We start from the raw sequence: 24,882 nt of genomic DNA on the forward strand, positions 1-24,882 counted from the left end.
TCTCTCATCCCTTGTAAACCCCCTCCTGGATCCTGAGCCAAAGATGTTTGGCCAGGATCAGGAACTATTCTTGCTGCACAGCCACCGAGGGGCCCAGAGGAAGGACAGAGCGCAAGGAGCTCTCCACCACCTGGACAGCCAGCCCCATTGTCTCTCCACCGGGCACAACTTTCCAGGCAACGAGCATGAACGTGACTACAGTTCCCAAGCTAGGGGCTGCCCCTGCCAGGCCCTGGGCAAAGGGCCCTGGTTTCCAGGAGATTCCCCCATCGCTGAGCTGCGGAGGATCCTGGGAACTGTTTTCACTTTGTTTTCTGGGCAGAATTCTTCCACTCCTCCATTCTCCTGAATGCTCCCCGGGTGCCCTAACCCCGCCCTCACTATGTTGACCTGGTTTAGTTTTTTTATGAAGAGGAAGAGTAACAGTCCCAATTTTTTATCCTCTTTACTCTGTCACTGAAAAGAAACTGCATCCATTTTCTAGCAAAGGGGGAAGCTGGTACAGAAACACAGGCTTTCAGACACAGGGGAAAAGCACATTTCTAAAGAGAATACAGCAAATCAATCCAAATGGAAGAGGTTTCCTGAGCCCAACTCTCTTGGGCCAGAGGACCATGGGTGGACAGTGGAGCTATCTCTGTCTTCCTGTCAAACAGGTGCTATAAAAGGGAGGGGAGGAGTGAGGTATTCCAGCTTCCAGACACCTTCTCCAAGGCTCCTGGGGCAAAAGGCTGTCAGCCATTGCTTTGACCTGGTAAAGTCTAACTTTCCTTTCATACTCTGATTACTGACTTGTTACACACACACACACACACACACACACACTACCATGACCACCATCTACAGAGAGGGACCGAGGGACTCTTCATACTGAAGAGGAAAGGGGCCTTTCTCTATATCAGCATCTCAGCATTTAGCCATGGAGATACTGGCTAGATTTAGATGAAATAAACATGGCTGCTCATGATGTGGCCTCTGTTGACCCACTACTCTCTACATATCTGAGCTTAGTCAACTACCACCAGTAATAACTGGATCCATCAGAATCATGAAGGTGGTGAGGGTCTTCTGAGCTGGTGAGGTGACTCGCAGCCCACGCAGACAGCCAACAAGCTCCAGCCTTCGGCAAAGTGGTCAATCTGGTGAAACTTGGGTTTTGGTATGTACACTCTACTTCTTCCCTCCTCCCCTCCAAGTTCCATTCTCAGGGGATCATGTTCACAATTGTCTGTCAATGAATCTCCCCCTCCCTCCCCTTAATAACTGATAACAGCTCTAAGTCTTACCCCGTCCAGGACAATCTGCATTTCAGTAAGAGACTAGAAGTCCAAAATATCTTCAAGTTCCAAAGGAATTAATAGGAAGTGGGGCAGGTCAATAGGGGGGAGATTTGGAGAACTGGAGGAACTTCTCAGTATCCCTCAAATCATATTTGGTAGCTGTTGAACCATGACCATCCTCAAGATTAGCAGAGCGTTGGATATACTGAGATAGACTCCAAACTCTCTCTAAGGAGAGGTACAGGAGAAAGCACAGCTGTGACACAACTATTTACAAAATAGTAAGATTATAGAACTTTTTTTTTGGTTTTTGTTTTGTGAGACAATCAGGGTTAAGTGGCTTGCCCAGGGTCACACAGCTGGTAAGTGTCAAGTGTCTGAGGCCCTCCTGACTCCAGGGCCAGTGGTCTAGCCATTGTGCCATTTAGCTGCCCCAAGATTAAAGAATTCAGAGCTAGGAGGAGCTTCTTAGACACCAACCAGTGTTCAGAGGGGAAAGGGCTCGCCAAGGTCACACAGTGAGGTTAGTGGCAGAGTGTTCACCTGGATCCAAGTGAAGGCAGAGGTCAGGTCACAATGCTCCTGCTTTGGGGCAAAGGCTTGTCTATGGAACACCAAGCAGATACATGTAATATGAGATTTAAAAAATGAGTTATCATAAATAAATTATTATCTATAAAGACAACTTCTAAAAACAAGTTTTAAAATAGAGTGATCAATAAGCGTAACCAATTAGATAACATTGTATGTCAAGATCACATTTATAAGAGAACAAAGCTAGAATTCCTGATTGATTGAAAACAGGTAACCTTTCAAAGTCAATATGTGCTCTGGATAAAAAGATGGCAGATGGCCTCCAGACACATCACTCTAATGAAACTGCTTTCTCAAAGCTAGGTCTCCTCCTGACCATTAAGTCCAGCGGCTTCCATTCTCAGCTGACTTCATCGTCCCTTCCTTCAAGATACCCCCTCTTTCCTTGGCTTCTGTAACATGGCTTCCTCCTCCTCCTGTTTTTTCTCCTCCTCCTTTTTTCTTCCTCCTCTACCTCCTCCCACTTCCTCAGACATGGATGTCTCCCAAGCTTGAGTCCTAAGCCTTCCCATCTCTTTATATTCTCTACTTTGGTGACAATATCCACTCCCACAACTAAGGTGGGATTTGAACTCAACTCCCTAACCTCAAATCCAGTGTCCTTTAGATTATTGCCTCAGTATTCATCCAAGAAACACTCAGAGCAGTCAGTCTGTCAATAAGCATTTCTTTTTTTTTTTTTCCCCAGGGCAATGAGGGTTAAGTGACTTGCCAGGGTCACACAGCTAGTTAAGTGTCAAGTGTCTGAGGCTGGATTTGAACTCAGGTCCTCCTGAATCCAGGGCCGGTGCTTTATCCACTGCGCCACCTAGCTGCCCCTCAATAAGCATTTCTTAAGCACCTACTCTGTGTTCTAAGTGCTAGAAAGTAAAAATGGTCCCTGCCCTCAATGACCTTATGGTCTAGGGAGACAACATGCAGACAACTACCTACATACAGAATACAGACAGGATGATGCCAGAAGGAAGGCACTGGCATTAAGGGGGGTTAGGAGAGGTTTCTTGCAGAAGGTAGGAAGGACTTTAGTTGAGGCTTGATGGAAACCAGGAGATGGAGATGAAGAGGCAGAGTATGGCAGGCATTAGGGGCAGCCAGAGAAAATGCCCAGGGTCTGGTGACGGAGTGTCTTGTTCAAGGAACAGGGAGGAGGCCAGTGTCACTGCACCACAGAGAATGTGGAGCTTGATGCAGGTTTGCTGAGTAAGGGGCTCGTCAGTCCCTAGCTCCTATTTAAGTCATGAGCCTGGTTAGGAAATGGATAACCAACAAGGAAAAGGAAGTCAAAGGGACTAGAGAGAAGTCAAAAGTGATTCCTGCGAGGTTGACCTTTGAACGACAAGGTTCCCTTATAGTACAAGGAGACGTCGGTTCATGCAGACTCAACTGATGAAACACAGAAGATAAATTAGAAATCAGATGTGTCCCTAAAATTGAACAGGCTGGCCTTGGGGTGGGAAAGGAGGGATTGGTGGGCTCCCTTGCACCAGAAGCTGGAGGACCGCTAGCCAGGAGACTGTCAAATGGATCCATGACTGGGAGAAGGGTTGGAAGAGGTGCCATTTGAAGTCACTTCCAGCCCTTATATTGCTTCTCTTTGGGTGTTTTCTTTCATCTATAAAACAAGGGACTTGGAATCAATGTCCTCTACCATGACCCCGTATGTCTATGCTATCCGACACATGGCTATAGAATGTAGGTAAGAAGAGACTTTAGGGATTATCCAGCCCAACCCCCTTCTTATTCTTTTTTTTTTTTTTTTGCAGGGTGATGAGGGTTAAGGGACTTGCCCAGGGTCACATAGCTAGTAAGTGTCAAGTGTTTGAGGCTAAATTTGAACTCAGGTCCTCCTGAATCCAGGGCCCGTGCTCTATCCACTGTGCCACCTAGATGCCCCCTCCAACCCCCTTATTATACAGAAGGGAAAACCAAGGTCTAGAGATAGGAAGGCACCTGCCCAAGGCCACAAAGGGAATTAGTGAAAAAGCTGGTCTTTGAATCCTGATTGTCAGGCCCCAAGTGCTCTTTCTCTTTCTCTGCAGATGTCACGGCTTTGCTAAGGACCAGCTGGTTTTATTGGCCTCACCACAGGCCATCCCAGTGGTTTAAGGCATTCTTACCACCAATTAAGCTTTTTTTGTTACTTATATGTTCCACCCTCTACATGGTTGAGAGAAGGAACTAGTGAATGTGCCCACTGGACTTTCCCTAAACTCCACTTCAATCTAGTAGGTGAATGAGATCAGATAAGAATGGTTTTATTGACTCATACAGTAGCTTTGGGCCCGGAGCCAGAGTGTGTTCTCCCAGGCATGTGAGGAAATGTCTATGGTCAATAAGGATGGCTCCACAGAGACAAAAGTGCATTATCTACTACAGCCCAGGGCTGTTGACTGGATGGTGGCTGATTTGGGCTTGACCAAGTCCCCATCTCCTCTTCCAGACAGAATTAGTTCCCCACAATAGAAAACACAACCCCGAAACAACAATTGAAAGCATCTGATTTAATTGACAATCAAGAAGGATTTACTCAGTCCCCTACTTCTCCCATTCTCCCCAGAACTTTGTGTGTCCAACCCTGTGATACAGGATGCTTGTGATAGGAAAAAAGGAAGAGCTGCTGGCTCTATCCTCAGGGAGTTCATAGTCTGGGAGGAGATAGCAGAACAGACCTGTGCCAGGCCTGCGGGGAAGGGGGGGGGGGAGCAATTTAAAAACCAAACGACAGTAAGACTGAGTGGTCTGAGAGAAGCTATAGAAGCAGGGAAGGTTTTCTAGAGGCGTTAGTGGGGCTAGACCACAATAAGTAAATTTTTGGTATGTGGAATTAATTAATTTGGAGTCAAGAAAACCAGGGTTCAGTTCCCAATTCTGCTACTTACTACCCATGGGACCTTGAGCCAGCTCTTCCCCAGCCACAGGCCTTAGCTTCCTTGTCAATAAAATGAGGAGTTTGGTCTAGATGTTTCTGGGGGTCTTTCTAAATATACAGCCTGTGATTTGGATGGGGGGCATTCTGATGATTGCAGCTTAAGCACAACGAGGAATAAGCCATAAGACAAAGTATGTGAGTGAGAGGTATGCCAAGTGAAAAAAGATGACAGGCAAGCTGAGTGAATGAGTGAAATCACATTTATGAAGCACTTACTATGACTAGAATAGGTGTTTAATAAGCATTTGCTGACTCATCCAAACACTGTGCTAAGGGGCTGGGGATACAGTTACAAAAAATGAAGATAAGGGGCAGCTAGGTGGCGCAGTGGATAGAGCACCGGCCCTGGAGTCAGGAGGACCTGAGTTCAAATCCGGCCTCAGACACTTAACACTTACTAGCTGTGTGACCCTGGGCCAGTCACTTAACCCCAATTGCCTCACTAAAAAAAAAAAAAAAAAAGAAGATAGTCCCTGACCTCAAAGAGGTTGTACTCTAAGACAATGCAAGTGGGAAAGGTGAAAGTTACAAGAATAGTAAGCTTGCTATAGGGGAGTAGGTTGCTGCCTGCCCCTGGCCCCCACCCCCAACCTAAGAAAAATGGCAGGGCTGGCTTGAGAATGAGATGAGTGTGAATGAATCAAAGCTGGGGCTCTACCTGAAATAATTGTCCAGGAGAGGCAGTCATCAAGGAGGGCACAGGAGAGAGGGACAAATGAAATGGATGGCACGCCAATGTAAACAAGGTCATGAAATGTAAGAAAGGAGGGTGTGTGGAAGGAGGGGCTGGGCAAAGGTGGATGGGATTATTTAGAGATGCTTCCTTGGAGGAAGCATTTTTTTAAAAATCTGGATCTTGAAAAAAGCGATGGCCAGCTGATTGGCAGAGAGGACAGAGGGCATTCCCAACAGAGGGAATGGCTCGAGCAAAGGTCATGGGTTGTGTTGTGGCTCTAATGGGACCAAAACAGGGTGAGAGTGGGTCTGACACCTGACAATGAACTGGGAGATCATTGGCTCACTATGTATGTAATCTTAAGTCCCTCCCACTTTTTTGGCCTCAGTTTCCCCACTTATAAAATAAGAGGATTGGACTAGCGAGACTCATAGGGCCCTTTCTGTTCTGACATCCAATGACTTTTTTTATAATTCTGAGTAATAAAAGGGAAAACTGGAAATGTGTTGATAGCAGTACCTATGATGGAGAGGGGGCCTTACACACCTGGCTAAGGAGTAGGGGAAGTGATTGGAAGTTCTGAATCACATCTTGAAAAAGGAAGATTAAAAAAATAAATAAATAAAAAATTAACAAAAGGAAAAGGAAGATAACTCTGGTAGTGTGTGAAGGATAGATTGGAGGGTAAAATGCCTGGAAGGATGGAAGACCACTGAAGTTGGGTTGGAAAGGGTTTAACTGTGGGAAGACCAGCTCAATCCTCCTTCCTAGGAGTGGGATGGATCCTGCTCGTATTGCTCTTCGTACTCTTGCTCCCTGGCTGTCCCCCCCTCCTCCCCACAACTATCCAGGCTGAGGTAGATAAAACCTTTTGTCCAACTCTGACTCGGTGGGGACTTTTCCAGAAGGAACTTACTCCAGCTAACTAAAGGGGAACAGATCCCAAATCATTTAAAAATAATGAATAGAGGGGCAGCTAGATGGCGCAGTGGATAGAGCACCGGCCCTGGAGTCAGGAGGACCTGAGTTCAAATCCGGCCTCAGACACTTAACACTTACTAGCTGTGTGACCCTGGGCAAGTCACTTAACCCCAATTGCCTTACTAAAAAAAATAAATAAATAATGAATAGAAGGCACGGAAGTCTAAGTCTGCCTTTGGTATTTATTAGCTGTGTGATCCTGTTTCAATGAATGAGAAGGCAGTAGAGCACAGTGAGTGGAATGACTGCTGGGTTTGGAGTCAGGACAACCTGAGTTCGAATCTTGACTCTGCTATTTGCTATCTGTGTGAGTCTCAGTTTCCTCATCTGTAAAATGAGTGTTTGGACCAGACCTCAGAGGTCCCTTCCAACTTCAAGATCTAAGAGGTCCCAACCTCTCTCAGCCTTCTTTCCTCATCTATAGAATAGGAATAATAAAACCCATATTATCTACTTCATAACAGTTGCTAGGAGAATCCAGGGAGATAACAGGCTTGAAGTGCTTAGCAAACTAATAAAGAAATGTCATTAATTTTAACAGTGCTCTCCTAGGAGGAACATTGAAAAGCTAGAGCTTACCCAGGGGAGAAAGAGCCACAAGACTGGAGGAAAAGCTATAACTTTGGAATCATAAAACCTAAGTTCAAATCCCAACTTTGCCACTTACTAGTGGTGGGACCTTGAGTAATGCCACCACCACCATCGTGATCATCATAGCTATCCCCATTTCTCTAGTGCTACAAGGTTTACAAAACATTTTCTTCCCAACAACCCTGAGGTAGTGAGTATGAGGATCATCATACCCATTTTAACAGATGAGGAAATTGAGGTTAAGTGACTTGCCCAGGATCACAAAGATAGCAAGCCTCAGAATTCATAGGATCATAGATTTAGGGCTAGAAGAGACCTTGGAGATCATCAAACTCAACTAATCCTCCCTTTACAGATGAAGAAAATGTGGCCCAGAGAGAATAAGAGACTCGCCCTTATTAGAGTCAGACTGGCTAAGCAAATGTCTTTCGTGGGACTTGGACCCAGGTCTTCCTGGTTCCAACTCCAGCACTCTATCTACTACACCAAGGCCCAGCTGCATTGCCAGGATATAAACAACAAGATAAAAGAAAAGTGTAGAACCTTTTGCTAATGTATCTCTAGAGGAGGTTTCTGTTTCCGTGATTAGTAGGCAGAGAAACTAGTTTTTTGAAATTCAAGTTTTCAAGGTTGACCTGAGGAAGTTAAGACTCCTGCCCATCTGCCTGAGCTGTGGTCTCTCTCTGTGCTAAGCTGGCCAAGCAGCAGACGAGCAGAGAGCCCAGTATACCTGTAATTCCTCATGAAGGGCTGAAGGCAAAGAGCTGTGGGTTCAGAGACCTTAGCCTTTGTTGAACAAAACTGAACTATAAGGGGCAACTAGGTAGCACAGTGGATAAAGCACCGGCCCTGGATTCAGGAAGACCTGAGTTCAAATCCGGCCTCAGACACTTGACACTTACTAGCTGTGTGACCCTGGGCAAGTCACTTAACCCTCATTGCCCCCCCCACACACACAAAAAAAACCCCACAAACAAACAAACAAAACAAAACCTGAACCATGGGCCTTGAGAGGCCCTGAAAGTTCAGAGATTAGAGGCAGCACTTGGGGGCAGGGGGTGCCCGCAATTTTATAATTTTATAATATGATCCTTCCAAGATGTTTTTCTACCATTTTTCATAGAATTAGAATGATAGGATCACTGATTTTGAGTCATTGAGTCAACAAGCATTTATTAGGTGCTTACTACTGTGCCAAGCACAGGTTGGTCCCCTGGTTAGTTGCTTCTTCTTCTTTTTTGGGGGGGGGGGAGGGGCAGGTAATGAGGGTTAAAAGTGACTTGCCCAGGGTCACACAGCTAGTAAGTGTCAAGCCTCTGAGGCCAGATTTGAACTCAGGTCCTCCTGAATCCAGAGCCAGTGCTTTATCCACTGCTCCACCTAGCTGCCCCCAGGTAGTTGCTTCTGACTGAGGTTACATGTGTCACTGGCATGACTGGAAAGAAACCAGATGTCCTAGCTCCCAGCACTGTTCCTGCATTACCCTCTTGTCTAACTGTGACACTGAGTTTTGGCTTGTGTATCTGGGCAAACTAATGCCAGGACTCCCTAAGTGCCATCTGCTCCTCTTCTGTCTGCAATAGACTGTAAGCTCCACTGGTGGTGGCTGCCGGAGTCGGGCGAGGGGTGGCTGCGGATCTCTCAAGGCATCTCTCTGCTCCTCAGGCCACAAAGGCAGCAGCTACACCTAATCTTATCTCCCCAGGGTTGAAGGAGACTGGAATGAAGGGTGGTGGTCCCGGAGCTAGCTCCATTGTGATCCTGTTCCACTTATCTCTTTAGGTGTGTCTGTCCTTTGGTTTAGTTTCTCAAGGAGAAGGTTCTTTGATGTACCCCAGAGAAGTTCTAGGGTGCTGGCCCTATAACAGCCCTTTAATAAAAAAACGGCACAATTGGCAAACTCTCCTCCAAGTTTCTTATCACGCGAAGTAAGTTCGTTATTCTCCCCAGATGCCAAAGAACCCTAGCTATTTGTGAGGCTCTGATTACAGGACAACCCACCAGATTATCTTTTGAGGTAACACTTGCCTTTGCAAAACATATGACTCAGCAATCTTTGGAGTAAATAATTGAACAGCAAGCCCAGTGCCCATTGGGTGCTGTTAGGAGCAGGGAGGGACTAGGTAGGCCCCCACGTGCTGGCACAGGCTGAAGGGCCGGGACCTCTTTGTGGCCAGTGGAGGACAATGCCCTAATCCTCCTACCCAGAGACTTACTACTCCTGGTGCTGCCATCAATCCTTCCTTCTCTCCATCTCTGAGGTACTAACTCAGGCTAGATCTTTAGCCCTTCATTTCCCAAGGCTCCACAGAGGTAAGAAAAACTCAGTCACTGTTTTTTCTTCTTCATTTTTTAAAGGTGCATAAGTAAAAAGGGCAGAGTAGCAAAAGGGGGAAAGAAACAACTGGATTATGAGTCAGAAGGTCTAGTTCAAATTCCGATTCTATTTACTGTTGGGGGGGGGGGGGCAAGCAACTTAACTTATCCGAGACTGAGTTTTCATCTGTAAAATGGAGGTGGGCAGTTGACTTGAAGGCTTCCTAACATCTCATCCAGATCTAAGTTCCGAGATCCAAGGGGAATGTGTCTGAGCTCTCCATGTCCCACCATCTCCTCTCTTGCCTACAAGAGACAGACATTCCTCCTCCTCTTTCCTTCTTTAGTCTTTGATTCTATCCCACCTTCCTGATCTTGGTATTTTCTATTTACACAAAAATGTGTGTGTGTGTGTGTGTGTGTGTGTGTGTGAAAGTTTGGAATTAATCTTACTAAAGGTTAGATGTTAAAAAATCAGAGTTGGGGAGTATTGATCAGAAAAATGTCTTCCTCTCCCCCAATCCCTTCCTTCTCCTCCTCCAATATAACTATTCTAAATTATAACTGATTAAGAAACTGTGCTAGGGGGGGCAGCTAGGTAGCACAGTGGATAAAGCACCGGCCCTGGATTCAGAAGGACCTGAGTTCAAATCCGGCCTCAGACCCTTGACACTTACTAGCTGTGTGACCTTGGGCAAGTCACTTAACCCTCATCGCCCCGCAAAAAAGAAAAGGAAAAAAACTGTGCTAGATGGTCTCCATGAGGCTTCGGTGTCTCTGGCTTGTCCCATGCCCACAGGCTCACAATGGCTGAGTTGTTACGAACAAACTGGACAAGGTACCTGTGGCATGGGGTGAACCGAAAACACATCCTTAACAATGAAGAATGATGTATTCCTAGAACATGGAATTCAGTATTTTATGTTACTAATGAAGAAAAAATCTGGATCCATTTTTCTCTTGCCTGCATGTAGGACAAGGTTGATTCTGCTTATCTGAGGGAGAGAGGGGCTACTAGGATTTATTATTTTTTTTTACATTCATTTTTTTATTTTGGGTGCTGATTCTCTCCCTCCCTCCACCCCTCCCCCATCCAACTGTAAAGACAAGCAATATGATACACATTATAGTGAAATCATACAAAACATTTCTATCTAAGCCATGTTGCCTGTCGCCTCCCTCCCAAAAAAAAGCAAGAAAAAGAAAGCAAGCTACTATGATTTTTAATTGAACTGAGGTCTGAGCACTAGACATGGAGGCAAGATGACCTAAGTTCAAATCTGGCTTCAGACACTTGCATGTGACCCTGGGCAAGTTACTTAACCTCTGCCTTGGTTTCCCCAACTGTAAACTGGGAACCTACCTCCCAAGGTTGTTGTGAGGATCAAATGAGATATTTATCAAATGCTTGGCACATAATGAGTCCTTAATAAGTGCTTGTTCCCTTCCTAGAATCTTTATGGAAATATCATTTACCATTCTCAGAATCATAAGGAATCCCAGTGATGAGGCGGGAAGAAAAGATGTGGTGCAGACCAATTTGAATTTTTAAAGCATGGAATTTTTTGAAGTGTTGCTTCCATCTCGGATGAGCTTTGCAGAATGCCCTTCCTTCTACGAGCCATATGCTGCAGAGAGAACTTTAACCTGAGAATGCCGTGTTCACCCTAGACAAGTCCCATTTGGGGTGTGCACTGCTTATCACAGGCAAACACACAAAGGAACACAGGCTTGTGTTGTAGCCAGGATACAGTTTTCTCCCACTTGCATGAAGAATAAAAAGATGACTTCCTTCCCATTTGGGGAGGGGTTTTGGAGCATTTCAAAACTGCTTAAAAGGGAATCTAGCCTAAAAATCTGATTTAATCTAAAATCTAGGCAAAAATCATCTAATTAGGTGACACGACAAGTTGGGGCTCTGAGCATCAGACACAATATTCCATGCATCTGCACAATGTATAATGTTGACTTTTGCTCACTGAATCACAGCAGTTCAGAGGTGGAAGAGACCTCGGAAGGCATCGAGGTTGTCAGACCTGTAAACAAGCAGAAATGCTGTCAACCTTTGCTTGAACACTGCCACTGATGGAGAACTCACTATCTTTAAGAAACAGCTAGGTGGCGCAGCAGATAGAGCACCAGCCCTGGAGTCAGTAACACCTGAGTTCAAGTGCGGCCTCAGACACTTAACACTTACTAGCTGTGTGACCCTGGGCAAGTCACTTAACCCCAATTGCCTCACTAAAAAACAAAAACAAACAAACAAAAAAGAAACAGCCCCTCCTTTTTAGAGAGAGTGGCATTTGTTAAGTCAAGCTAAAAGAGAAAAGGTGGAAAAGGGAAGGGAACAAGCCACTTATTAAGCACCTACTATGTGCCAGGCACTATGCTTAGTGCTTTACAAATATCTCATTTGATTCTCACTACAACACTGAGAGGCAGATGCTATTATTATCCCCATTTTACAATTGAGGAAACTGAGGCAAACATTAAGTGGCTTGCCCAGGGTCACATAGCTAGAAAGTATCTCAGACCAGATTTGAATTCAGGTCTTCTTGACTGCCAGTCTAGTGTTCTATTCACTGTGCCACCAAATAGCTACCCATTGCTCCAGCTTCTTCCCTTTGGGGCCAAGCAGAACAAATTTAAACCTTTTCCCAGATGACTTGAAGGCTGTTATTATGTTCCCCTTAAGTTTTCTATGTAAGCAAGGAGGTTCTAACACTTAGAGATGTATGATGTTGGGTAAATCATTTAGAACTACTTTGAGCTTCAGTTTTCTCAATCCATAAAATAAGAAGAATACTCCTACCTTAGACAGCTATAAAAAGGAAAGCAGTTGGATGCCCTTGAGATGACTTTGTTGAGTTTAATATCTTGTCAAGGTTTCTTTAAACTGGTTTTAGCTTCCATTATTTCAGTTTGCTATATGATAGAAACTGATCAGAATTGTCCATCACCATTAGATTTGAGAAACAAATTTCTATTCTAACTCAGTGTTGCTTTTGAGAACCTTCTCTTTCTGTTTGCCATAAGTCCAATATTTGCTGATTAAATTGCTTCCTGGGTTCTTTTGGTCCTTTTGTTATGACAACTAATTTCCATTAGTTTAATTTAACAAGGTAGTAAGTTTGCTTCCCTTTCTATATTTCTTTTTGTTTTTGGCTGTTCGGAAAAACTTCTTATGTGCAGACTTTAATCAAATGTTTTCCATATTCATAATAAAAATCCCTGCCTCAGAAGAAAAAAAAGAAAGAAAGGAAAGCAGCTATTTAAAGAATTATAGAAACATGAACTATTCTCATTATGAGTTTTTCCCCATAATAAATCTTGTCACTGTGGTCCACACAAGGGAAGACACTCTCCCTGACCATCTTTTGAAAAGCTCTGAGAAACCAATTCCCCTTAAGATGTTAATACCCAATTCCGTTAACAGGTTTGGTTTCAAGTCATTTATCTTTGTTCTAATATTTAACAAATGCTTGTTAAAGTGTTTAGAAATACTGTTCTCCCCAGAAAATATCTATTTTAAAATAGGATAAGGCAATGGAATGGCAATGACTTACAAGGATAGGCTCTCAAGAGTCAAAAGGGAGCTAGGAGATCATCCAGTCCAACATTTCATCCAATGTGTCCCCAACAAGCATTCATGTGGCCTCTGCCTAAATAACTCCAATGTTGGGAAGCTGACTGACTACTTTTTTAATTTTAAATTTTTATTTTTTTCCAATTACATGTAAAAACAATTTTAACATTTTTTTTTTGGCAGGGCAATGACTTGCCCAGGATCACACAAGCTAGTAAGTGTCAAGTGTTTGAGGCCAGATTTGAACTCAGGTCCTCCTGAATCCAGGGCCAGTGCCTTATCCACTGTGCCACCTAGCTGCCCCAATTTTAACATTTAAAAAATTTTTTTGAGTTCCAAATTTTCTCCATCCCTCCCTTCCCCCTATATGATATAGATTATACATATTCAGTCAAATAAAACATTTTCATATAAGCCATGTTGTGAAAGAAATCACAGACCAAAAAAAGAAAGTCTAGAAAAATGAAGAAAGCCCAAAAAAATATGCTTTCAGTCTGCATTCAGATTCTGGAGAGCATTTTTCAACATTAGTCCTTTGGAATTGTCTTGAAACATTGTATCAATGAGAAGAGCAAAGTCATTCACAATTGATCATGTACAATGTCACTGTTACTGTGTACTGGTTCTGCTCACTTCACTTTGCATCAGAAACTTAGTACTTCTTGAGGTGGCCCTTTCCATTTTTAGATGGCTTTAATTCTTTTCTCTAATCAGCTGAAATTTATCTCCCTGTAGCCAGAGACATAACTAGGATGCAGCAACTTAAGCTTTACTTGAGAGGAGTATCCTTATGTCTCTTCCCATTCCCACCTTTTTTTTTCCTCCACTCACTTTGAGAGCACATTTTATACTTGCTGTGGCACAAAAATCCTAGCTATGGATCTTTTTTTTTTTTTTTTTGGTGAGGCAATTGGGGTTAAGTGACTTGCCTAGGGTCACACAGCTAGTAAGTGTCTGAGGCTGAATTTTAACTCAGGTACTCCTGAATCCAGGGCTGGTGCTCTATCCACTGTACCACCTAGCTGCCCTGGATCTTTTTTTTTTTTTTAAATCATACCCCTACTTCTATCCACAGTTCTTAATTCTGTCCTCTACTCAGCCCCATCCCTCCCTGTGATAACCCTTTAAGTACTTAAAGAAAGCAAGGTTACCCTGATAACCTCTTTCCCATTCCCTGCTCCTATTCTTGTGTCCTTTCTTCTCCAATCTAAGCACCCCCAGTTTCAGCAATCAGTTACAGGCCATTGGGGTCTCTAGTCCTCTCCCCATAAACCACAGAGCCATAGATTTAGAGCCAAAATCACCCTGGAGGTCATCTCCTCCAAACCCTAAATTTTACAGATGAGGAAACTGACAACCAAAGAGCTTAACTGACTTGACCAAATTCACAGAGATAATACAGGGATTTGAACCTTTAACTCAAAATCCAGCATTTTCCTCATTGTGATTAGTGGAAATTGCAAAGAGGAAAATTTAGGTTCGACATAAGGACAATTGCCCAACAGCTAGAGCTTTATATAAGTCCTCTGGTAAGTACCTGGCCCCAACCTTTTGCCCTTAGTTTCCCTGGATTTCTCTAAGACTCAGCTCAAATCCCACCTTCTGCAAGAGGCCTCTTCTGGTCCCCTACCTCCTAATGTCTTCTTCCCCTTTTAAGATTTTTTTTTGGGGGTGAGGCAGTTGGGGTTAAGTGACTTGCCCAGGGTCACACAGCTAGTAAATGTTAAGTGTCTGAGGTTGGATTTGAACTCAGGTTCTCCTGAATCCAGGGCTGGTGCTCTATCCACTGTGCCACCTAGCTGGCCCCCTTCTTCCCCTTTTAAATGAACCTCTCCCACTCTACATAGATCACAGATGTGTGTATGTTTATTTTATATGTAAGTGTGTATATCTCCCTAGTTATCTGTATATCTAGATGTAGATGTAGAGAACTAGATATTTACATGTTTCCTCCCTCATTAGAGTGTAAGCTCCTTGAGAAAAGGGGGCTGTGTCATGTTTTGCCTTTCTTTGTATCCCCAGCACTTAGCATTATACCTGGCACCTAATTAGAGTGTGGGCCTGGAGTCAGGAAGACTCATCTTCCTGAATTCAAATCCAGCCTCAGACACTTATTAGCTGTGTAACCCTGGACAAGTCACTTAACCCTGTCTACCTCCATTTCTTCATCAGTAAAACCAGCTGGAGAAGGAAATGGCAAACCACTCCAGAATCTTTGCCAAGAAAGCTCTAAATAGGGTCACAAAGAGTCAGACACAGCTGAAAACAACTGAACAATAATAACGAATTTTGGTTAACTGAAAAAAAAAAGGTAATGGGCTGTCTTGGGAGATAGTGGGTTTTTTGTGTTTGTTTGTTTGTTTTTTTGGTGAGGCAATTGGGGTTAAGTGACTTGCCGAGGGTCACACAGCTAGTAAGTGTTAAGTGTCTGAGGCCAGATTTTAACTCAGGTCCTCCTGAATCAAGGGCCGGAGTTCTATCCACTGTGCCACCTAGGGGCCCCTTTGTCATGGTTTTATAAAACATATGCTGATAACTGTATTACAATATAATTGATTTCCTTTGTAATCTGATAAATTTCATTTTATGCATTTAAAAACATGATTCTGAGAAGGCACTGCCAAATGGGTCCAGGACACACAAAAACGATTAAGAAGCCCTGACCCAAGTGGCTTCTAATATCCATTATAACTCCAAGATTCTGGGAAGTCACAGACACCCTGAGCTTCTCTTTGTCAAATGGGGATGATGACGATGATGACTGATGATATTTGCAAAGACTACCTCACAGTGCCACAGTGAAGAAATCACTTTGGTAATCTTAAAGCACTCAAGAAATGGGAATTATTATCACTACATTCTGTCTGTCTTGGTATGTGGGGGCTACCCTGAATTTAAGAAGTGGAGTGTTTATGAGTGTGTGTGTGTGTGTGTGTGTGAGAGAGAGAGAGAGAGAGAGAGAGAGAGAGAGAGAGAGAGAGAGAGAGAGAGAGAGAGAGAGAGAGAAAGAGAGAGAGAGAGAGAGAGAGAGAGAGAGAGAGAGTGAGAGAGAGAGAGAGAGAGAATGAATGAGAATGTACAAGCTGTTTGAAGCCAGAGAAAGGCAATCAATAAAGGCAGTGGAGGTCTGTTCATGGAACAGTAGGAAGAACTCTGGACTATGTCAGGAAACCATGAAAGGACAGCCCAGATCAGACCCATGGACAAGGTGACTCCTCTCCTTTTATCTCCAAAGACCACAACATGCTCTTATGTCCTACACTTAGTCTGGTGTCTGGCTGACAGCATACAAATCCCAACTGACTGGAATGTGGGTGGGTTATGTTTTTTTTGATGGGTCATTATTGAAAGCAGGTTAGGGTGTACTAGAAGAAACAGTAGAAGGTGTGGGCCACTTAATTTCCATTAATTATATTTCACTCTCAGACAGAATTACAAAGTGTGGCAAGCTTTACCTTCCATGCGGTCATACTGCACATGGCAGACATGACCTCACAGATGTCCAAGTTTGTTTCTGTCTGTACTCTATATCATTCATTTAGCACAGCTCACCCCAGGACCTCTACAATCCTGAATCCAGAGGATCAGGGTTTCCAGGAAACAGTGACAGCAGAGATGGGGAAGTAGAACCTGCCCAAACCTCAGCATCTCACAGCTGGAAGGACCTCAGAGGCCATAGAGCCAAACCTGTATCTGAGCAGGAATCCCCATGACAATATCTCTTACAAGGGGTCATTTGGGCTTCCATTGAAGACCCTCAGAAAAGTGGGGGTGGGGAGAAAGAGGAACTGCCTCTTAAGACAGTACCTCATTCCACTTTTGTTGTTTTTGTTTGGTAGTTACAGTCATGTTCAACTCTTTGTGACCCTATTTGGCATTTTCTCAGTAAAGATATTGGAGTGGTTTGCCATTTCCTTCTCCAGCTCATTTTATAGATGAGGACACTGAGGTAAATGGGGTGAAGTGACTTGCCCAGGGTCACACAGCTAATAAGGCCAAATCTGAACTCCAGGAAGAAGATTCTCTCTATCCACTGTGCCATCTCGCTACCCCTATTCCACTTTGTGATAGCTCCAATTTTTCTTTTTCTTTTTTCTTTCATTTACTTATTCATTCATTCATTCATTTAGATAGCTCCAATTTTTGTAAGTTTTTGATCTCCCTAAGTCTTCTCTTCTCCTCATTAAACATCCCTTGTTCCTTTAACCAGTCCTCATGTGCCATGATCTTGAGGATGCTTTACCATCATGAACAGCTTACTTTTTTGGTGAGTTCATTGTTTCAGGGAACTGGGAGCAGTGAGGAATTCCCTTCCCCCATACAGATTGCACATAGTATGGAACCTGTCATCTTAGTGAGCTGCCTGGGCTATGGAGAGGTTATAGGTCAGAGGACTTGTACTCAGGGCTTCCTAACTTCAAAGCCAGCTCACTATCAGTTATACCCAGGTTGTCATAGTCCTTCCTAAACTGTGACACTGAGGACTGAATACAATACCCCACATGAGGGTTGATCAGTGAAGATTCCAGTCACTATGACTCTTGATGAAATCTAACATCTTATTAGCCTTTGGGGTTGAAATATCACCATACCCTTGCCTTACATTGAGCCTAGAACCTTCTCAGACAGCTGGGTAACACTCCTCTATATTATATTTATGAAGATGATTTTTAAAATTCAAATGTAAACCTTTACATTTATCCATATCAGATTTCATCTTCTTATATTCAGCGCAAAGGTCTAGCCTGCCAAGAGATTCTTGGATCCTGACTCTGTCATCCAACCCAATGGTTAATATTCTTGGCTTTGTGTTATCTACAGATCTGATAAGATACTATCTGTCTTTACTGAGGTTGTTAATCAAATGTTAAACATCATAAAGCCATTGAAAGATTCCTGGAGCACTCCATGGAGAGACTTTCCTCCAAAATGACATCAGCCCATTAATGATAAGCTCAAGTCAGGACATTGACCAATTCTGAATCTCTTCAGGTGTACCATCATCTAACTCGGGGACGATTAATATGGGATCCACAGAGAAATTTCAGGAGCTCTGTGAACTTGGATGGGAAAACCATTACATCTTTATTTTGACCAACTTGTAATTGGAATTTAGCATCTCCTTTAATTATTTAAAACACAATTTGGGGGGGGGCAAGGCAATGAGGGTTAAGTGACTTGCCCAGGGTCACAGCTAGTAAGTGTCAAGTGTCTGAGGCCAAATTTGAACTAAGGTCCTCCTGAATCCAGGGCCAGTGCTTTATCCATTGCGCCACCTAGCTGTCCCCCTAAAACACAATTCTAAGAAAGGGTCCATAGACTTCTCCAGACTGCCAGAGGAACCCAGGACACAAAAAGATTAAGAACCCTTACTCTTTCTCTACATCATCTACAAAAACAGAATGAAAGAGCCTTTTTCAAATGCTGAAGCTCCAAGAAGCTGTAGCACATGCAGTGGCCATACCCCAGTAAAACTGTCTTAGCAGACAGGCTAAACCAGGGTAACCAATGGGCCTCAGACCCATTGGCGAATTAAGGGGATGTCTACCCCAAACATGTAAAGATTCCCCCTTGGAAATGGATGGATGAGAACAATTTGTTCCATTGACCATGAAGGTGACTGATGAAGGCAATGGAGTCATTAGAGTTTGGTCAGACATGGAAGATGCTACGGTCGGTCGTCCACTGCATCCTGAGCTACTTGATGACTCTGGAAGAGGGAGGGAAGCTGATGACTGTGTGGGTTGGCCTCACTGAAATCTAATTCACGCAGGAGTCAAAACATCCCCCAGTGATGTCATCGATCCTCTTCGAAAACAAAAGACAAACAACAACAATAAGTACTGAAATCTGTCAAATGTACCTTCAGCATTCTCATGATCTGCCAGTCTAGTATTCCTGTAACCCTCTCCTTACCATACTTGTGCAATTGTTGTATAAACACCCCTATAAGAGTTAGCTTCCTTACGCACAAATCTGGCCATGTCAGCCCTCTGAATTTTGAACCTTGGTTTCCACATCTGTCCTATGGAGATAACAATAATATAACACCTTATTCAATCAGTTAATCACTCAACCAACAAGCATTTCTTTGTTTACTATTTGCTATGCTCGGGGGCGTTGGGCTCAGTGACGGAGATAAAAGGACAAAAGTGAAAATTTTGCATGGTTGTAGTGAACAAAGTATTTGGGGAACCTTGAAGCACTACAGAAACGTGTGTTTTAATGCTGTTTATTCAGGCTTCGTAGTCTCTCCAAATTCAAGGCTCTTGAGGCAGCTAGGTGGCTCAGTGGGTAGAGCAATGGGCCTGGAGTCAGGAGCACCTGAGTTCAAATCCGGCCTCAACCCTGGCCAAGTCATTTACCCTCTGTTTGCTCCAGTTTCCTCATCTGTAAAATGAGCTGGAGAAGGAAATGACAAACCACTCCAGTATCTTTGCCAAGAAAACACATGGAGAGTATGGTCCGCAGGTCACAAAGAGTCAGACATGACTGAATGACAGACCATTTGGTCACTCTCTGTCTTTGCATCCTAATCTCACACTACTCCCCCTCCTCAAATTCTAAGCTCTAGCCAAACTGAACAATTCTTTCTGGCCCTTCAAAGATCTGTCACTTCTGCCTCTGCAGCTTTTTTTTGTACATTCCCCATGTAGGGAATTCTCTCTGTCCCCATCTTTGCCTGCTAAATTCTCTTTTTTTTTTGGGGGGGGGCAGTGAGGGTTAAGTGACTTGCCCAGGGTCACACAGCTAGTAAGTGTCAAGTGTCTGATGTCGGATTTGAACTCAGGTCCTCCAGAAACCAGGGCCAGTGCTCTATCCACTGCACCACCTAGCTGCTCCTGCCTGCTAAATTCTTACCAAGCACTTTAAAGCCCATCTCAATTGTCTGCTGCCTCTGTGAAGCCTTCCCTGATTTGCCCCTTCCTTTGAGGCTGCACACAGCACAGCACTCCGCCTTCACCTCTCCCAATGCCCTTAACATGTAATGTTTTGTACAATCAATGTTTATCTTCTTTCCCTACCAAACCAAGAGCCATTGTGTCTTATGGAAACACCTTCTCTCTCAGCTGGGAGCATAGTCTCTCCTATATGCATCAGATGTTGGATGCTTATATGTTGAACTGAATTCTTCTTTTTTAAACTTAACACAGTTCATGTTGGAGCTAGAAGAAACATTGGAGATGAACAAATCCCAGGTTTTCTAGGGTTCCCAAAGAACCCTGATGTTCTTTCAGAGTGTGAATATGGCTTCCAGGAGAAAAATTCTTTCTAAGACATTAACTCTGAAATCACAATTGAATGAAATATTTAATATAGTAACTTCTGGCTAAGATGACTGCCTGAACAGAGGCAGATGACCCAGCTCCCTCATGAGTACTTCAGGAAAAACATAATAATGGCATCAGACTGAATAATGATTTAGAAATGCCATGAGAAACTGCAATAAGTGGCTTCTTCTACCCCCTGAAACACAGAAAAAAAGTTAGGCAGAAGCACATTGGCAGTAAGAAAGGAAGTCAGTAACTAAGCCAAAACCAGCACAGGCAAACAAGCCTAGTGGTCAGGAGACCCTGTGGCAAGGAGCCTTGTAGCCCTGGGAATCGGTAGCTACCAGAGCAAAGCAGCAATCAGATGGAGACAAACCAGACCAAGGGGTTCTATGGTCTCTTTCACTTGGTCCTAAGATCCCAGAAAGTGACCTGAAGATACAGTACTTTATATACCAAAGATCAGGGAGCAAGGCCTAAGCCCAGGAGCTGGGGGGGTTGGCCCAGAAATGCAGGGCACCTAAGGCAAGACCACATAAGACCAACCACCCTACTCCAAAGTACAGGAGGAGGCAGAGGGTGGCCTTGGCACCCTCAGTTCAGGATCTAAAGCCAGAGGTTAAGTACATCAAAGACAGTATCACCTGTTATCAAAAATGATTATAGTCTGAAAGATCTCCCCAAACCTTTGCTCCTAAAAGGAACAAATAACTCAATAACAACTACCAACAGTGACTCAGTGGAAAACAATGGATTTTCTACAAGGACTACATGAATACTTAGAAGAAATGATGGAAGAGATTTCTTAAAACTGCATATAAACTGCATGAAACTGGAGAAAGGGAATAAATAACTTAGAAAAGAAAATGGTAAACCTTATCCAAGTTATAGACTCCCTAAAAACTAGAATAGACCAAATGGAAATCAATGAAGAAAATGTAATATATTTTGCATCAAAAATAACTTTAAATTGTTTTAACATATAATTGGGGGGCAGCTAGGTGGCGCAATGGATAAAGCATTGGCCCTGGATTCAAGAGGACCTGAGTTCAAATATGACCTCAAACACTTGACACTTACTAGCTATGTGACCCTGGGCAATCAACCCTACCCTCATTGCCTTGCAAAAACAAACAAACAAACATGTAATTGGGGGAAATATTAAATGTTTGGATTTTTTTGTTTTGTTTTGTTTTTAGTGAGGCAATTGGGGTTAAGTGACTTGGCCAGGGTCACACAGCTAGTAAGTGTTTAAATGTCTGAGGCCGGATTTGAACTCAGGTACTCCAGGGCTGGTGCTCTATCCACTGCGCCACCTAGCTGCCCCTATATGTTATTTAAAAAAAGAAAATCTAGATATTCTACTTTAAGAAATCATATATGAAAACTGCTCAGATCTATTCAAAACAATGAGAGGTAGATGCTATTATTATTCCCATCTTATCTAGGAGGAAACTGAGGCAGATGGTGGTTAAGTGACTTGCCCAGGGTCACACAGCTAGGAAATATCTGAAGTTGGTTATAAACCTGTTCACTGCACCACCTGGTTGCCCTATGTTTGACTGTACCAATGTAGCAGAAGACAGTTGGGAGAGTGGGTATCAAATGAACTTCATTTTTATCTGAAACAAAGGAGGGTTGCAGATATACACACAGAAGCACACATACACAAACGGTTTGGTATAGAAACACAACTCAACAGGGAAATAATCTGAAATTGGAGTGCTAAGAAAAAGAATGAAAATAATACCAGAGGGAGGGGGGGATTTTTGTACATAAAACAAGGGTCTTGATACTGAAGATTCAAAGGGAAAAAATAAAAGCAAAGAACTGGAATCTAAGAAGATTTCCATCAGATGGGGAATGGATACACAAATTATGATATATCAATATAATGGAATATTATTAGCCCATAAGATGATTTCAGAGTATGAACTGTGAACTCTGACCAACCAGGTCTCCAGAGGACCTATGTATGATGAAGAATGCTGAGGGGCAGCTAGATGGCGCAGTAGATAAAGCACCGGCCCTGGATTCAAGAGGACCTGAGTTCAAATCCAGCCTCGGCCACTTGACACTTACTAGCTGTGTGACCCTGGGCAAGTCGCTTAACCCTCATTCCCCCCCCCCCGAAAAAAAAAAGAATGCTACCTAACTCCTGGCATAATAATTATGGACACACACAAAGTGCATGAAGAGACGCATTTTGGGGCAGGGCCCCAGTTCAGAATCATTTTTGCTTGATTATGCTTATTTTTTCTCAATTTTTTACTGGTGAGGAAGAGGTTAGGAAGAGGTTTGTTCAATCACATCCAATTCTTTGTGACCCCGTTTGGGGTTTTCTTGGCAAAGATACTGGATGGTTCACCATTTCTTTCTCCAGCTCATTTGACAGATGAGGAGGAAATGGGCAGAGTGAAGTGACTTGCCCAAGGTCACACAACTAGTAACTATCTGAGGCCAGATTTGAACTCAGGAAGACGAGTCTTCCTGACTCCAGGCCTGGCACTCTATCCATTGTATCACCTAGGAAGAAGAAGGATTGGAAATTAATAAATCCCCAAAAAGGAGGGCCACTGAAACTCTTTTTTAATGTTCAGAAGGAAACAGAAGGAAGTTTAAAGGAAGCGTAGACAGAAGGGACAGTTTTGAAAGTGATATATGGAATTATTGTGCACTTTTTTAAAAAGTCAGTGGTATGAAATGGAGTTTCATGGTTTCACAGGTAATCTTATTTTTTTGTTCTGCTGTGTATGGAATTCCTCTTTCATTTAAAAAAATGAAAGCATTTATTACTTGCAGAATATTTTTTGGCATGAACATGTCTTGCTTCCTTCATTTTTCTTTGAAAGCTTTATGCCAGCCCAGCCCTGAGAAGGGAAGAGACTTCCCCAAAGTCCCACAGCTATTCCTTCCTCCCTACCTCTCTTTGTCCTCATCAAGATGGGGAGATGTCCCTGAGCCATAAGAGGCTACTCCAGTGGCATCCACACTCCTAGTAGGGAGGTCTTACCCACATGCACAGGCTTTGAGGACAAGTATAGCATTACGTGCATGGGGAGAGAAAACTGGCTTTGAAGTCAGAAGAAACCTGGTTTAAATCATGCCTCAGTGACAGGCTACACTGTGGGTCTTTGGCCACATCATTTCATCCCTCTTGGCCCATTCTCTCATCTGTATAATAAAGATCATAAGGCTATCACCTTACCTTCTAGCTCTAAACCTATGGTTTTATGAGCTTACAATCAGCCTTAGTTTGAAACGATTCACCACAGACTTGGCCAGCAGGGGAGGGAATTATTATTCCCTATAAAAGTAACTCATGAATTATGGTATAAGTAGCTATGATTTCTATAAGTGGAGAGACCCATGCCCCCAAACAAATGAAATCAGGGACCTAGGAGTATTCCTGTGAATACTGCACCTCCTCTTTGGAAGGGACCCTATGGGCCACCTAGTACAACTTGTCCCTGAAAAACAATAACCTCCCCAAAGTATCCAGCAAGTGACCATCCAGCCTACAGTGGAGGATCTTAGGGTCACAGACCACCTGGCCCAACCCCTTCATTTTATAGATCAGGAAGCTGCAGCTCAGACAGGGAAGTGATTCGCCTGAAGTCACATAGGCAGTGGGCACCAAAGGCAGGATTGGAACCCAAGTCCTCTGATTCTAGGAACTGCCTTCACCCCACAGTACCACGACACCTCCTGTCATTGAACCCACAATTAAACTGTCATCCAACACTTTACTATCTCTTCTGGCCTTGTGACATCTGAAAATTTTATAGGCATCCAATCCAAGTCATTGATCAAATGTCCAATGATAACAGATAAAGCACAGACATCTGGGACACTTCACTGGTAGACATCAAATCATCAGTGACTATTCTTTGTTCCATGTACTGAGGTTTCCTGGACCAGCTCTGACCAGGTTCATAAATATGATCTCAGCTCCTAAGGATCTCCTAGCTAAATTGGTTTATGGAACACTGATCTGGACCAGGGGTTCTTAACCTTTTTTGTGCCCCATACCCCTTTGGTAGTCTTGTTGATGCTTATGGATCCATTCTAAGAAAAAAAACCTTTTATTTTTTAAATAATATTTTATTTTATTATTGTAAAAACAATTTAAACATGTTTATTTTTCAATCTTGAGTTCCAAATTCTCTCCCTCCATCCCTTCCCCTCTCCTTGAGATGGTAGACAATTTAATATAGCCACTTAGGCCATAATTCATGAGTTACTTTTATACCTATGCAATAGATTAATGTTTTAAAGTGCATATGATGAGGGGCAGCTAGGTGGCGCAGTGGATAGAGCACCAGCCCTGGAGTCAGGAGTACCTGAGTTCAAATCCGGCCTCAGACAATTAGCACACACTTAATAGCTGAGTGACCCTGGGCAAGTCACTTAACCCCAATTGCCTCACTAAAAAAAAAAATAAATAAAAAAAATAAAGTGCATATGATGAAATACACAAGAGTACAAAGAAAATTGATTATATTGAAAAATATCAATATCAAGATATTTTAAAACATAAACTTATAGACCCAAAGTTAAGAATCTTAATCCACACCAATATCTTCATTTTATAGAGGAGGAAAGAATCTGAGAGAGGAAAGAAGAGCTTGCCCAGTGTCACATGGCTAGTAAATGAC

General features: G+C 43.2%; 2 protein-coding genes across 8 annotated transcripts in view; one reads left to right on the top strand and one right to left on the bottom strand.

Annotated features, from left to right (window-relative positions):
- The window catches only part of IDUA (alpha-L-iduronidase), a 73,411-nt gene that overhangs the window by 26,846 nt on the left and 21,683 nt on the right, over nucleotides 1–24,882 (bottom strand). The window contains exon 2 of one of the 5 annotated variants that reach the window (XM_043972915.1): nucleotides 11,347–11,403. The exons of 3 other annotated variants lie outside the window; for them this stretch is intronic. The gene's annotated coding sequence lies outside the window, so the exon portion shown is untranslated. Of the gene's footprint in view, nucleotides 1–1,823; nucleotides 1,885–11,346; nucleotides 11,404–24,882 lie in introns of all 5 variants that reach the window. One more of the 5 variants, XM_043972916.1, reaches the window with a different exon arrangement.
- SLC26A1 (solute carrier family 26 member 1) overlaps nucleotides 1–24,882 on the top strand; it is a 36,340-nt gene that overhangs the window by 492 nt on the left and 10,966 nt on the right. Inside the window, exon 1 of one of the 3 annotated variants that reach the window (XM_043972910.1) lies at nucleotides 847–1,159. The exons of 1 other annotated variant lie outside the window; for it this stretch is intronic. The gene's annotated coding sequence lies outside the window, so the exon portion shown is untranslated. Of the gene's footprint in view, nucleotides 1–846; nucleotides 1,160–9,162; nucleotides 9,365–24,882 lie in introns of those variants that run through there. One more of the 3 variants, XM_043972908.1, reaches the window with a different exon arrangement.

Source organism: Dromiciops gliroides, chromosome 6 (assembly GCF_019393635.1).
Source record: "Dromiciops gliroides isolate mDroGli1 chromosome 6, mDroGli1.pri, whole genome shotgun sequence".
NCBI classification, from domain to species: domain Eukaryota; kingdom Metazoa; phylum Chordata; class Mammalia; order Microbiotheria; family Microbiotheriidae; genus Dromiciops; species Dromiciops gliroides.